Source organism: Schistocerca cancellata, chromosome 5 (assembly GCF_023864275.1).
Source record: "Schistocerca cancellata isolate TAMUIC-IGC-003103 chromosome 5, iqSchCanc2.1, whole genome shotgun sequence".
NCBI lineage: Eukaryota > Metazoa > Arthropoda > Insecta > Orthoptera > Acrididae > Schistocerca > Schistocerca cancellata.
In genome coordinates, this window is record NC_064630.1 from 273,252,512 (window position 1) to 273,266,079 (window position 13,568).

The following is a 13,568-nucleotide window of genomic DNA, read 5'->3' on the forward strand; positions in this document are numbered from 1 at the left end:
GCCATAATTTTTATATTTCTGATCATTTACAGCAAGTTGCCAACCTTTGCACCAATCTGAAATCTTATCAAGGTATGATTGAATATTTATGCAGCTTCTTTCAGACAAAACTTCATTACAGATAACTACATCTTCTGCAAAAAGTTTGAGGTTACTATTAATATTGTCTAAAAGGTCACTGATATACAACACAAACAGCAAGGGTCCCAACACACTTACCTGGGGGACACCTGAAGTTACTTCTACATCTGACAATGACTCTCCAACCAAGATAACATGCTGCATCCTCCTTACCAAAATAATTCTCCGTCTAGTCACAAATTTCACTTGGTACCCCATATAATTGTACTTTTGATAATAAGCATAAATGTGGTACTGTATCAAATGCTTTTTGGAATTCATGAAATACTGCATCCTCCTGATGGCCTTGATCCAAAGCTTCCAGGATGTCAAGTGAGTGTGTGCGAGTTGGGTTTCACATTATCCGTATTTTCAGAATCCGTATTGGGTGGCACAGAGGATGTCATTCTGTCTGAGATATTTCATTATGTTTGAGCTCAGAATATATTCTAAGATTCTACAACAAATCAATGTCAAGAACATTGGACAGTTGTTTTGTGGATCAGTTCTACCACCCTTCCTGTAAACAAGTGTGACATCTAAATTTTCCCAACTAATGGGCATGGTTTTTTGTTCGAGGGATTTATGATTGTAGTTAAAAGAGGTGCTTGCTCAGCCATATATAGAATCCGACAGCTATTCCAATGGGCCCTGCGACATTGTTGTATTTCAACAATTCCAGCACTGACACTCATATCTAATTCACTAATCTTTTCAGTGGTATAAAAATAAATTAGGATAGGTTTCCTGAGTTTTCCTTTGTAAAGGAACATTTGAAAATGGAGTTAAGTATTTCTGCTTTTGTTGTTCTACCCTCAATTTCAATTCTTATATCATCCATGAGTGACTGAACAGTACTTAAGTGCGACTAACAGCCTTTACGTATGGCCAGAATTTCTTTGCTTTTGTAAAAGATTATTAGACAAAATTCAAATACCATGATAGTCACTGAATGTTTCACACACTGTTCCCTTGATGGTCAAATGCGTTTCATTCAGCATCTCTCTAGCTACAGTCCTATGTTTTGTTTTACACGTGTTATGCAGCTGTCTCAATTTCTTTACAGTGACAGTATAGCGTGGAGAGTCCCTCTCATGATGAACTGTTCTACTGGGTACATATCTAACCAGTGCATGATCAACTATTCTTTTCAACTTGAGCCATAGCTCCTCTACATGCACCTGGCCTGTGCTAAAAGTTTCAAATTCCTCACTAAGATAGTACATTACTGGTCTTTTTTATCCACATTATAGAACATATATATCTTTCTACTTGTTTTAGTTGCCCTATGTATTTTGGTAATCATTGTTGCTACAATCGTAGCATGGTCACTGATACTAATTTCAATGTGTACACCCTTGAGGAAGTCATGTATATTTGTTTCCTTTAGACCTACAATCTTTCCGTCATGAGTGGTGTTCCAAACCATATGTTCTAGTTAGTTTTCTATGTAGGGACTTAGTAATTTGAATAAATTACTTGTGTTTCACAGGATGTCATGTCACATCCCTCACTTGGATCAGCCTAATTCACCCTTCTGCATTTTATAAATTCAAATGCCTTTTTCCTGCTGCAACATAACATTTATCTACATTCCAGCTGTATTCTGCTGTTTATACTAAGGGCATTTTCCGTGTACTTTCCTGAAAAGTCAATACCTATTTTATTGGAAAAAATTAAATTTATAAAGTGCTAGGGAAAATGGCTCCAGCAACAAACATTTTATTCATCAATATCCACTATTTTCTCAGATGTTTCTCCTTTGGGTTCCTTTTATAACATTTGTCTGAGTAACAAACAAATACTCCTGCCTTTCAGATGGCATAAGTCAATGCTTCTGCAAGGCTCTCATTTAGTCAGGCCGCAGTGTTAGGAAAATAATAAAATGAATTGTGTGTGTGTGTGTGTGTGTGTGTGTGTGTGTGTGTGTGTGTGTGTCTTTCTGTCAAAACCATTACAATTTCATTTCAAAATCAAATGAAAACACACCACACAGATGCATTACAAGTTATATTGCAATTGCTTCAAGGGGGCACACCAAATATCAATTCCGAAAACATATTCCTACCTGGGAATAGAACACACTGATTGCTGGTATTTTATACGCAATAATAGAACACAACATGTACACAGGGTGTTCCATTAATCTTCACCACCCTAAATAACTGTTTGTCCAGACGGAAATTACAAAATGTTTCAAGCAAATGTTCTTTAGCTGTCAGGGGGACATGAATCAGCATGATTGCCTTCATTGTAGCTTTGTTTTTTACAAAGATGTGAACAGCGGTATGACTTTTTAAAATGGTACCCTGTATTTTTTATTTGGTAATTCATTTCCTCTCCCAAAGACCTATTCAAAAATGTATCACAGTGTACCATTCACCAAAACACAACATTATTAATTATATAACACAACATTGACTTTGAGCCCAGGATCACAAACTTGTACACTTGCTGGAGTTGTCAGAAAACAAATAAAAACATAACGCAAAACTGACTAACTCTCCTGTACCATTGCCCAGGAGCAGAACATTCAAAGGTGTTCAAAGTGGTGACCCTGGACATCGATACACTGGTGCACTCGTTGAATGAAAGAAGTGTTGCCTGCTGAAGAGAATTACAAGCAAGCATGATAAATTTCTCCATGACCTCTGGAGTTGTTGGAATACTGCGATAGACAACATCTTTAATGCATCCCCAAAGAAAAAAGTCCAGAGGATTTAAATCAGCAGACCTAGCAGGCCAAGTAACTGTTCCTCCTCGACTAATACATCTGGCAGGATACCTTCAGTTCAGAAAATTTTGTGCACACAAGGCATTATGTGCTGGACATCCATCATGTTGATACCACATAAGCATTCTGGTTCTTAGGGGCACTTCATTCAGAAGAGAAGGAAGAATTCATCTCTGGAAGTTGGTAAATGCTGTGCCGTTTAGACTACCATTGATGAAATAAGGGCCAATAATTGTAGTATCAAGCATCCCACACCAGATGTTAACTCTTCATTGACACTGATGTTCCACCTGTCTTAGCCATTGTGTGTTGTCACTGGACCAATAATGCATGTTCCTTGTATTTACCCGTCCTCTGTTTGAGAAGGAACATTCATTGGTAAATAGAACATTGGAGAAGTAGTTCAGGTTGGCGAGGATTTGCTGCTGTGCCCAATGACAGGACTGTATGCGATTCTGGAAACAATTACCATGCAATTCTTGATGTAGGTGTACATGGTAAGGATGGAGCCGGTGAAGTGTAAGAATATGATGTACACTGGTTTTAGGAATGCCTATCTCATGTTTAAGCTGTCGTGTACTCACACGTGGATTCATAGCAACGCAAACGAGAACAGTAACTTCAGCAGCTTCGTCTGCGCGAGTGCTATGACGAATGTGTTGTCGTGGGTTGAAACTTCCCGTTTCCTGAAGCCTCGAAACAAGACGAGAAAACATCTGTCGGTAAGATGGGTTCTTGCCAGGATATCACTCTCTCTACAGTTCTGCTGCCTGTGTAGCATTTCGTCTACCTTCAACAACAGCAATAACAATAAAAGAAACGTTATGTCGATGCAGTTTGTAGGAAGGACAGCCTACTCCAAACAACAGTATTTGAAAGGACTAAACTAGTGTACTAAATGTCCCCATACATAAGAAAACTGTATTGCAATTACTGTTCTGCTAACTTACATTCCCCATAGATGAGTAGCATTTCTACCTTCTCTTCGTTGGTGAACACTGTACTCACACAACTATTCAACTGACAATGGTTGATGGAATTATGGGTGTGCATTCTACTTATGTTTACATTTGTCCTCTGTCAACGTCAGCACATGGATGTGTTCCATTACCCCAAGTAGCTGCACTAAGTGCTGGGAGCGTCAACGTCAATGTTGTGTTATGTAATTAGTAACTTTGTGTTTCAGTGAATGGCACACTGTGATACATTATTGAATAGGTCTTTAGGAGAAGAAATGAATTACCGAATAAAAAATACAGGGTGCCATTTAAAAAAAGTCATACCGCTGTTCATATCTTTGTAAAAAACAAAGCTACAATGAAGGCAATCATGCAGATGGATGTTCTCCTGATGGCTCAATAACATTTGCTTGAAACATTTTGTAATTTGCATCTGGACAAGCAGTTATTTAGGGTGGTCAAGATAAATGGGACACCCTGTATATGGTACATGAATTTAAGGAACAATGATATTTACAATACCCCACAACGATGCATGTCAACAGTTTTAGAATTGTGTAAAGTAACAAAATTGTATTCAGTATTTGAGAAATGAATGCTTACAGCCTTCCTGCACTTGTTATAGTCAAAAATATGTGTGCTTAAATTGACTAAAGTTACATAGGCTATTGGACCCACCCCCCATCCCCCTGAAATCTTGGTTGTGATGACAGACTGAACAGCCCTAAATCTAGGTTAGGTTGGAAAGTGACAATTTGGTTGCAAGTTGACTAAGCCAACGAATGTGTAAACAGAAAATCTGATTGTACTAACACGTAGACCAATAGAAAAGCCTATGTTTATGTCTGCGCCATATTGAAAAACACAATGGAGGGGGGGGGGGGGGGGGTGATATACACAACTTTTATCGCTTAAGTTTGTCACTCAAACATGAATATATACAAACAACAAATTATATACAGATCTTTTGGAACTGAAATTGTAGATTCAAAATGCCAGCAAACTGATGCAAACACTGTCTGATAAGCATCACATCCATACATGTTGTATAACACTAATATCACTTACACTAAAAGTTCAAAGAAGATACATTTAACACAGACTGAGCTATCTATATAGCCCAATATAAATTATAAATATTTTGCAAAAAATGGGGTTATCTGAGCAAGTTATGTAAAAACCTGATCTAATGACCAGCAAATTTATTAACTGAACTTCCCATATGCATACAACCTGTGATAGCTCTCCCCTATGTGGTCAGCTATTAGTAAGTAAGACAATATTGAATTTTTATAATTGTTTGCAATTGACATGCTGCACGAAAGCATTAAATTAAAAATTTAAAGCTTTGCAATCCCATGTTTCAGCTGTCCACATGTAGTGCACTAGACACAAAAAAAAACTTAAATTTCATAAAAAAATACATACAGGGTTTTGCCACTGTTCACAATATTAGTAAAGCACAAAAATTAACAATAAAGCTAGAGGGGAACACATATTTATCTTTGGTACCAGACAGTTATTGGTTTCCAATTGTAATTTCATCTCTAGATTGAGAATAGTTGTCCAGTATAATGGCTTTCAGTTTAGATATACAATTTGTTTATTATCTGTTATACATTTTATGGTATTGGCGAAAAGATAAAACACACCTGTGGCTTCATATTTTACGGCTTTCTGGCCCAGTATCAGCTGTATGATTCTCTCATCCAGTGTTGTAGCTGACTGCATTAGTATTCTTTCCAAATTATGATGGATTAGTTATAACTCGCAATCAGAATGCCCACTTCTTGGATGAGTGCTTACAAGATGACTGAAGGTGATCATCATATACTGTTTCCAATGCTCTTATTTGTCCAATAAATACTGCCTAATAGATGTTTTTTGCCAGAATATTAGGCGATAACACTTCAATGAGCGAAAGTATGCAAGGTATTTTATGATGGAGATTTGTTTGTTTTCAGTACTTTTATTTATTTGAAATACAAATGTGTACCCAAGTACGCTGTTTGAGAAGTGGAGAAAACTTTTCACGTGAATATTTTCTTTTTATTACTGAAGCATGTGGAATTCCTCACTATTTTTTCCACAGCAGTGAATAAAGTATAGAAAAATAAGCCATAGTGGCAATATATGGGTGCATTGATAATTGAGACTTTCAGGTCGCTGGTGAACACAACCTACAGTAGTTTGTGCGTTTATTTTCTAGAAAGAAAATGTGCAGGAAATTAGTGACTAACAGTCCAAAAGTACGCACATAACACTGGTTCTACCGTGAGTATTGACCAATATGTTAAGTTTACTGTGCGTGTACTTTGAGGATACTTTAGGATCCCAGTAACTGCGCTACTGTGAGGCTTTCGTGTAAATGACATCGCAACTGCGCACATCTAACAGGCAGGCCGACGTAAACACCAAATACAATGACATTGGTTGTCGCAAGAATCATTTGAGGCCTAACAAATTGCGAATATTATTTGCTGTTAAGACGCACCTTGCAGGAAAAGTATTCCTAGGTTCAAATCGGACGTTTTCCTTTTCTTCTGAATTCAACAGAGCCACTGATCTTGGATTTGTAAATATTATGCGTACGAAATGAAACAAGTAATCAGGATTCTCACTGCTCTTCATTCTAACGATTTTGAACTGTATTAAAAACTCTCTTGGTTTGTTGACTGAATGAAGTTGCCATTCACCAAAAAGGAAACTGGCTACCTGGAAATACGTATTTCTCAAAAAATTAAAAGAAAGTAACATATTTCCGATTAATTTGGTCCTTGACACTGCACAAAGGCATTATGATATAACCAAATACATTACGTAGAGCTTTAACGAGCTTTTAAACACTACTGTAATACAATTTCGCTATTTAAGTCTACAGTTTGGAGCTAACTACCTGTCATTGTTCATACAAACACCATCCACTCAAAATTTTTATATTATACTATGGTCTGTCACAAATTTCAGTTCAAAGAAAGATCGCAAATCGACACTATGGTAGCATTAATGTAGGATGTCTTTACAGCTTTTATTCTTTGATTTAGGAAAGTTGATGTTTATCTGTTTGTAAATGTTTTGGTGCCGATGACCGTCAGTTTATATCAATGAAGGAAGCTTATGATTACATGAATGTTAATAACGTGACTTGTTATTCAATGTTTTGCGTCGTCGAGTAATTACTTACGGGCACCTGCTTATTGTAAGTATAAAATTTCGCTTTAGCTACGTAATTGCTGTTAACTTCCTTAGCTCATTGTTTTTTCTTTTACTTCGCAGAAAGCAGTGTAGATTATCAGGAAATGTAAGGAAAACTTTGTTCTCTGTGTCTCTGAAATGTGTTGTAATCGCTGCATTTATAATGTCGGGTTCAAGTCCATGGACACGGTGTTTCACAACAATTCTTTCTTAGGGGGCGGGCGGGAATATTCATCTGATCGCATGAAGCAATAGCCAGAAAACCACTTCTTTGAAATAATTCGGCAGAATTTCGTGTACGTCACAAAATCCGATGTTTACATGAGCAGTAAGAACAACTCCATCATGAGGTTAGAGTTCCTATTATAGGATCCAAAGTAGGATTCCCGTATGTAAATGACGCCAAGAATAAAAGTAATTTCATTTCAGTCTAAATATCATATATCTGCTGTAGCATCAAAATATTATTTGAACTTAACGTGTAATTGTAAACAAGTAAGTCTGAAATTCCAATGCAATCTAGCTTTTAAGTTCCTGTTTTGATCAGGTATTGATTGAAAATACTAAATTTAATAGAATTTACCGAGGAATCTGTAATAATAGGAATATTTAGTTTTAGGTAGACCTAATTGATCTTTACTATAAAAGAATAACGGATTTTGCTGCCTAAATTTGAGTAGAATTTGTCTCCGTTTTCTCCAAGCCCTAAAGTATAATTACCAGTTATTGAAAAGTAGGAATGTATCTGAGTTCTTACATCCCTCTTCATTTGTCACATGGCAAGTGAAACTAGCTAGTATAAATCTCATGTCATTAGCTGAGAAGTGGATGAAAATGTTACTACGAAAATATTCGATCATTTATTTAATGGCAAAGTATGTGGCAGGCAAAACTCTAATAATTTCTCCTTTGTTTTATATGAAAAAAGGAGGATTATGGCCGGAAATAATTGTGAATTACTGCCGTGTTTGTAGAGTTTTATTACAAACATATAAAAGCTGTTCCATTACAGTCCACAAAAAATGAATCGTCTACAACTTTTGAAGACTTAATGGGGCATTAAAGTTTCGTAGTTTTATTTTAAGTGCATTTTTGCAATTCTGGTTTGTACAATATTTACTAACTGTTCCAATTGATTGATCATTTGTCACTAGTTATTTGTCTGTTTTCCATTGTCTGACAATGGCAGTGATGAATGTGATTAGTCTTTGACTTAATTTCTCCAGTAGCTGGTTACTGTTTGGTGCATTGCTCAACACTACATTGACATTGATTCACTCCACTACATTGATTCATTTAGTGATAGTGTCTATGTAACATTCACTTCATGTTCTCTGCAAGGTGATACTTGCTTTATATGAACATCTGTGTAGTGCATGCTACCAGTTTGTCATAACTTTCCTATTCATCCCATTGTAAGATAGTGTGGTTCCCCTCCCTCCCCCCCCCCCCCTGCAAATTCTCCACTTCTTTGGTAGTTTTTTGTTTTCAACATTTGTGTTATTTCAGTTGTAATATTATTGGCAAATATGAGGTAGCAATAGCCTGTAAAAGTGTTATGGGCTGGCTGTTATGGGGGGGGGGGGAGGATAATAAAGCACATGATGAGACTCTCTCATGGAGCTGTAGATTATATTTGCAAAGAATTTAGGGAGACGAAAGAAAGAATTGTTCACTTTGTGTGGAATTAGAAGTGGTGCTTATTTAATTAAATTCAGGTAGGTTAGAACAGTGAGGTGGTGGAGAGATGTTGGTAACTGAGAAACAGTAACAAGTAAAAACCTAAGAAGAAAAATACAGAGAAGATATTTGAAATTCCAGTTAGCAACAAGTTTGACTTGGTACCAGAAGTAGAAGGAGGTGGAGGAGGAGACACTTAGCAAGATTTAAGGCAATGTGGAGATGTTGCTAAGATCATTCCATGTGAAATCAACCAATAAAAAAATAGGTTTGAACTTTGGTGATTTTGAATTTTGTAATTTGCTGTCTCTTTATTTGGTATGTCAAGTACTATTATGGTCACATTTTGAAACCATAATTAATGATGTAGAAAAAACCATTTGATCAAGAGAACCTGAAATTTATACAATTTTATTCAGTTAGGTATGAGCATTAAACTATATATTAGTTGAACATATTCATTAAAATGCTAAATTTTACCATACCAAACTTTTTTAAATTCTTAAAATTTCATAATTGAAACTTTTCTCGTATGTAACTCGTACACTATTTGTTGATGTGTATGCCAAATTTCGTGATGGTATTTCAATGGGAACATATTGAAATAAATTTTATTTCACTGCAATTTGCATTGAAGAATTATTCGATTCCACCTGCCTGGTTTGACCTATGATGTCATTAAGATGACAGACACCTTTACATCCAGAATATATAATATGGTGACCATAACATCACTGCATATGCATGTGAACAAAAATAAAAGTGACACAAGTATATCTCCCTCCACTAATAAAATGAAATTAATGTAAAAGAACAACTGTGACAATTAGGGGGGGTTCAAGGTAGGGCAAGCTAAATATGCAGCATGAAAAACATCACCATTCGAAAACAAATGTGATCCACAAAATCAAACACAAAAAATTTTCTACTTGTGGTATTCCCACAGGAATCGTACATTACATTGAATTATAATTTATAATTCAAACGATGATGGGTTCCATTTAGATATGTGTATATCCAAAAGCCAACACATGAAAATCCAAAATGCAGTATTGCAAATTTCAGTTGATCTGTACAGCTCAAATGAAGCCATTGATGCTTAAAACCTGAACATAAGTTAAAAAAAAAAAAAAAAAAAAAAAAAAAAAAATGGTTTTGCAAATTTAACTTAACCTACATAGCTCAAACAAAGCCAACAATACAAAAATCCCACACACACATCCAAAACCCTCAGTTTTCCTCCTCCTCCTCCTCCTCCTTCTTCTTCTTCTTCTTCTTCTTCTTCTTCTTCTTCTTCAACACTTCAGCACTTGATAGGTCTTGACCACCTCACCAATCTTCCTCCATTCGCCTCTCATCTCTGCTTTTCTCTTCCATCCTCGACTCTCCATCTCGGTATGGTCAGCCAACACATTATCCAGCCATCTAGCTGTTGGACCTTCCTTCTGGTGTAATACAATCTGTCTCATTATTTCTTTGGACATCCTGTTATCTTTCATTCTCTCAGTGTGTCCTAACAAGTGTATTCTTTGAAATTTAACAAAGCTGTTGTATTCCATGGCTGTACCTTATTCAAAAACCCTCTGCTTCTCTCAAAGACCCATACATTTTTTGCTGGATTTTGTATTCAAAAGCCCTTAGGTTGTTCATATCTGCTTTTGTTGTCATCTACATTTCTGACCCATAGGTAACAACTGGCTGCACAAAGGGATAGTATACTCTTAACTTGATTGATTGTGTAATTAGAGACTTCTTGAATACCTGTAAGTTTGCATAATAGACTGTGTTTCCTGTGTGTATCCTTTCTCCAATACACGGTCTCATATTATTGTATCTGGTTAAGAAAACACCTAAATAATGGAACCAGTTGACAGCTTTAAAACATTTGTTATAGACCTTGAGGTCTCGTGCTGTTCTTGCCTTAGAATTGGATGTTACCATGTATTGGTTGCATTTTTGTTTACTGTAAGTTTAATTTTTGCTCCTTCTGCTTCCATTATTTCTTACATTTATTTAATATCAGACTGTGTAGGGCTAAGTTGAACAGGATGCAGAGAGACCATCACCCTGTTTCACTTCATCTGTTAAGTTAAAGCTCTTGGTCATTTTCTTGTTTGCTTTTACTTTTGCCTTTGTGTCCTTCATTGTTAACTCCCTAGCTTGTTACAGATGCCCAATTCTTTTTGTACATTATGCAGTGGTGACCTCTTAACACTATCAAAAACTTGTTCAAAATCAGCAAACAGGAAGTGGAGATCTATGTCTTATTCTTAATATTTCTCCATTATTTGTCTAATAACAAACAACTGGCCAGATGTACTGCCTCTATTTGGCTACATCTTGTGTGGAACTCAGGGCTAAGAGACATGTGGAGAAATATTCATCACAACACATAATTTTCTTGACAAGTGGTGGGGATTCCATTATGGCCACCAGCACCTAGAGGATTGGTTTGGGAAAGTAGCAGTTATTTCAGAAATGAAAAATGGTTCATCCCCTGCTCAGTCATGTGTGCTGCTCGCCTGTGACAAGATGTGTGACATTGTTGTAACCATTATCCCCATAACAGTCTTAATTTGGTACAGGATATCATCTTCCACCGCAACCTCCTTTTACAGACTGATGACGAATTATGTGTTGATTTGGGGTGACAGGGTGTGCATTTTGTTTTTTGTGTCCAGTGGGGACCAAAGGACACTAGGGCTGATACTGAGGACTTCATCTTGGCTGTAGAAGGCAGCTTACTGTCTGAAAAGGTCAAGTTAATTGTACATCATTGTGATGTGAAACTGTATGTTTCCCCTCCCAAGTGGTACTTCAAATACATGAGATTCAGGCACACGTCATTGCATTGTACTGCCAGCCCTGTCTGTAGGGATTGTAGACATCACTTGCTCTTGAGCACTCTTCGAACTTCTTTGTGTCAGCTGTGGGGATCACCATTCCCCCTGTTCACCATACTGCATCATCTTCCAAAGAGAAAAGAAAATTAGAAAAATACAGGAACCTTTGCTGACTCATGTATAAGGAGACCAAGAAGAAATATGATTGTTTGCATGCTGTACATATGACAATGTTTGCTATAGCTACAATGACATCATCCACTCTAGCAGTACCCTCGCCCTTCATGCCTCTGTGCTCGACCTCCAGGATAGGAGATTCCAGTGGTCCCCACACCACTGGTTCCCACACATTCCAACTCTGTGACTGAGGCGCAGTTTCTGGTAGTCCCTATGGCACCAGGATCTCCACACGACCTGCTTCAGAACCGATGTGTGATGGTGCTGTATCCTCACAATCACTGACAACAGGTGACCCTGAGGCATGACATGCCTCCTTGATCCCTTCAAGCCCCCACAGGATACCAATACCATGATCCTCTATTGTAACTGGAGTGTTTTTATTTTCCCACTATCTGCATTTATCATGCTTTCTACATTGTTCTCCAGAAAACTTGGTTACCATCATTGCAAATGCCTACCCTCTGCTGCTGTCAGGTCTCTTTTAAGAATTGAGCTTATGCGTCAATGTCTGATGGAGTTTGCATGCACGATCTGGACTCTGTCTACAGCAAACACTTGCAGCTCAATATGACCTCATAGGCTGTGGCTGATCGTGTGAGGTCATCCTTAACTACATTGTTTGCACTGGTTACATCAATGCACAGGAGCCTTTATGGGGTGGAATTATAGCAATTGCCCACAGTAGGTCTGATGAAAGTTTGCTTGCAGAGTTCGCTCTTTGTCTCTTGAATACCAGTGCTCCCACACATTTAATTGTGGCTGATGGTATGAGGGTTATCCTACCCAAGATCCTTCACACTCCTCCTAAAGTTATGCTTGGTCAGCCACTCAACCTACACAACATTCTATTCCATCCCTGTGCCACTCTCATTCCCAACCCCTTGCCATAGGGTTCACAGGACCTGCCCAATTTACCCGCCATACACCAGTCCTGTCACAGGCTTATCCTACCACATCAGAGTCCCGGCCACCTGTGAAAGCAGCCATGTCATATACCAACTCTGCTGCAGATGGTGCACAACGTTTTACGTTGGTATGACTACCAACCTGCTGTCCCACAGGATGAATAGCCATCACCAAACATGTCAGGAACAAAGTTGACCACCCATATCATAACATGCAGCTGAGTACAATATTCTCTACTTCAAACCTTAGCCATCTGGATCAGTCAATCCACCTCCAGCTTCTCTGAACTATGCACATGGGTGTTGTTCTTACAAACACCCTCCGCTTCCATAATCGTCATGGCCTCAGTCTCAGGAAACCTACTGTCCCTGCACAGTCCAGCCAGCAGTTTCCCCTTCCTCTTTCCTGTCACCCCTCCTAGTTCACCTCCACAAATTACCTTCAGCTTTTGGTGCTTCCCAATGACCACACTATCATACCAGCCCATATACCTGCCACCCCTCCCTCCTGCATTCCTAGCCAGCAAACTGGTCGCTTCCCTCCAAGCTGCTAGCCACCCATTTCCACTCCCTCTCTCTGCCTCCTGCCTCCTCCCTCTACCTCTACCTCTAGATCTCTTTCTCTCTATCTCTGCCCCCCCCCCCCCCCCCCCTCACCCAACACTACCCTAACCACAAACAGTCCACCTGCCAAAAAGTAGCATTGGCACTGTTACTCTAGCTGGCACCATGTAAAGACATAGATATGTGTGTGTGTGTGTGTGTGTGTGTGTGTGTGTGTGTGTTTTCCTCTAGCTCATCAAAGGATAACTCCAAAAGCTAGCAGGTTTTCTTTCTTTTGTGTGTACCTGTCGACAACTCAGTGCTTCTGCTTTTTGGTGAGTGGTCTCCTTTAATCCAGAAAACTTTACATTCAACAATAACTTTCATAAAACATTTATACTGCTTAATC

The 13,568-nt window shown here is 38.1% G+C and overlaps 2 protein-coding genes across 5 annotated transcripts in view; one reads left to right on the forward strand and one right to left on the reverse strand.

The window, feature by feature from the left end:
• LOC126188863 (zinc finger protein 345-like) overlaps positions 1 to 6,807 on the reverse strand; it is a 113,847-nt gene extending 107,040 nt beyond the window's left edge. Inside the window, exons 1-2 of one of the 4 annotated variants that reach the window (XM_049930507.1) lie at positions 6,710 to 6,807; positions 5,466 to 6,528 (exon numbers count right to left, since the gene is read on the reverse strand). The gene's annotated coding sequence lies outside the window, so the exon portion shown is untranslated. Of the gene's footprint in view, positions 1 to 5,465 lie in introns of all 4 variants that reach the window. The other 3 variants (XM_049930510.1, XM_049930509.1, XM_049930508.1) reach the window with 3 other exon arrangements.
• Positions 6,808 to 6,862: 55 nt separating this feature from the next.
• Positions 6,863 to 13,568, forward strand: part of LOC126188864 (uncharacterized) — a 245,249-nt gene continuing 238,543 nt past the window's right edge. The window contains exon 1 of the mRNA XM_049930512.1: positions 6,863 to 7,012. The gene's annotated coding sequence lies outside the window, so the exon portion shown is untranslated. The remainder of the gene's footprint in view (positions 7,013 to 13,568) is intronic.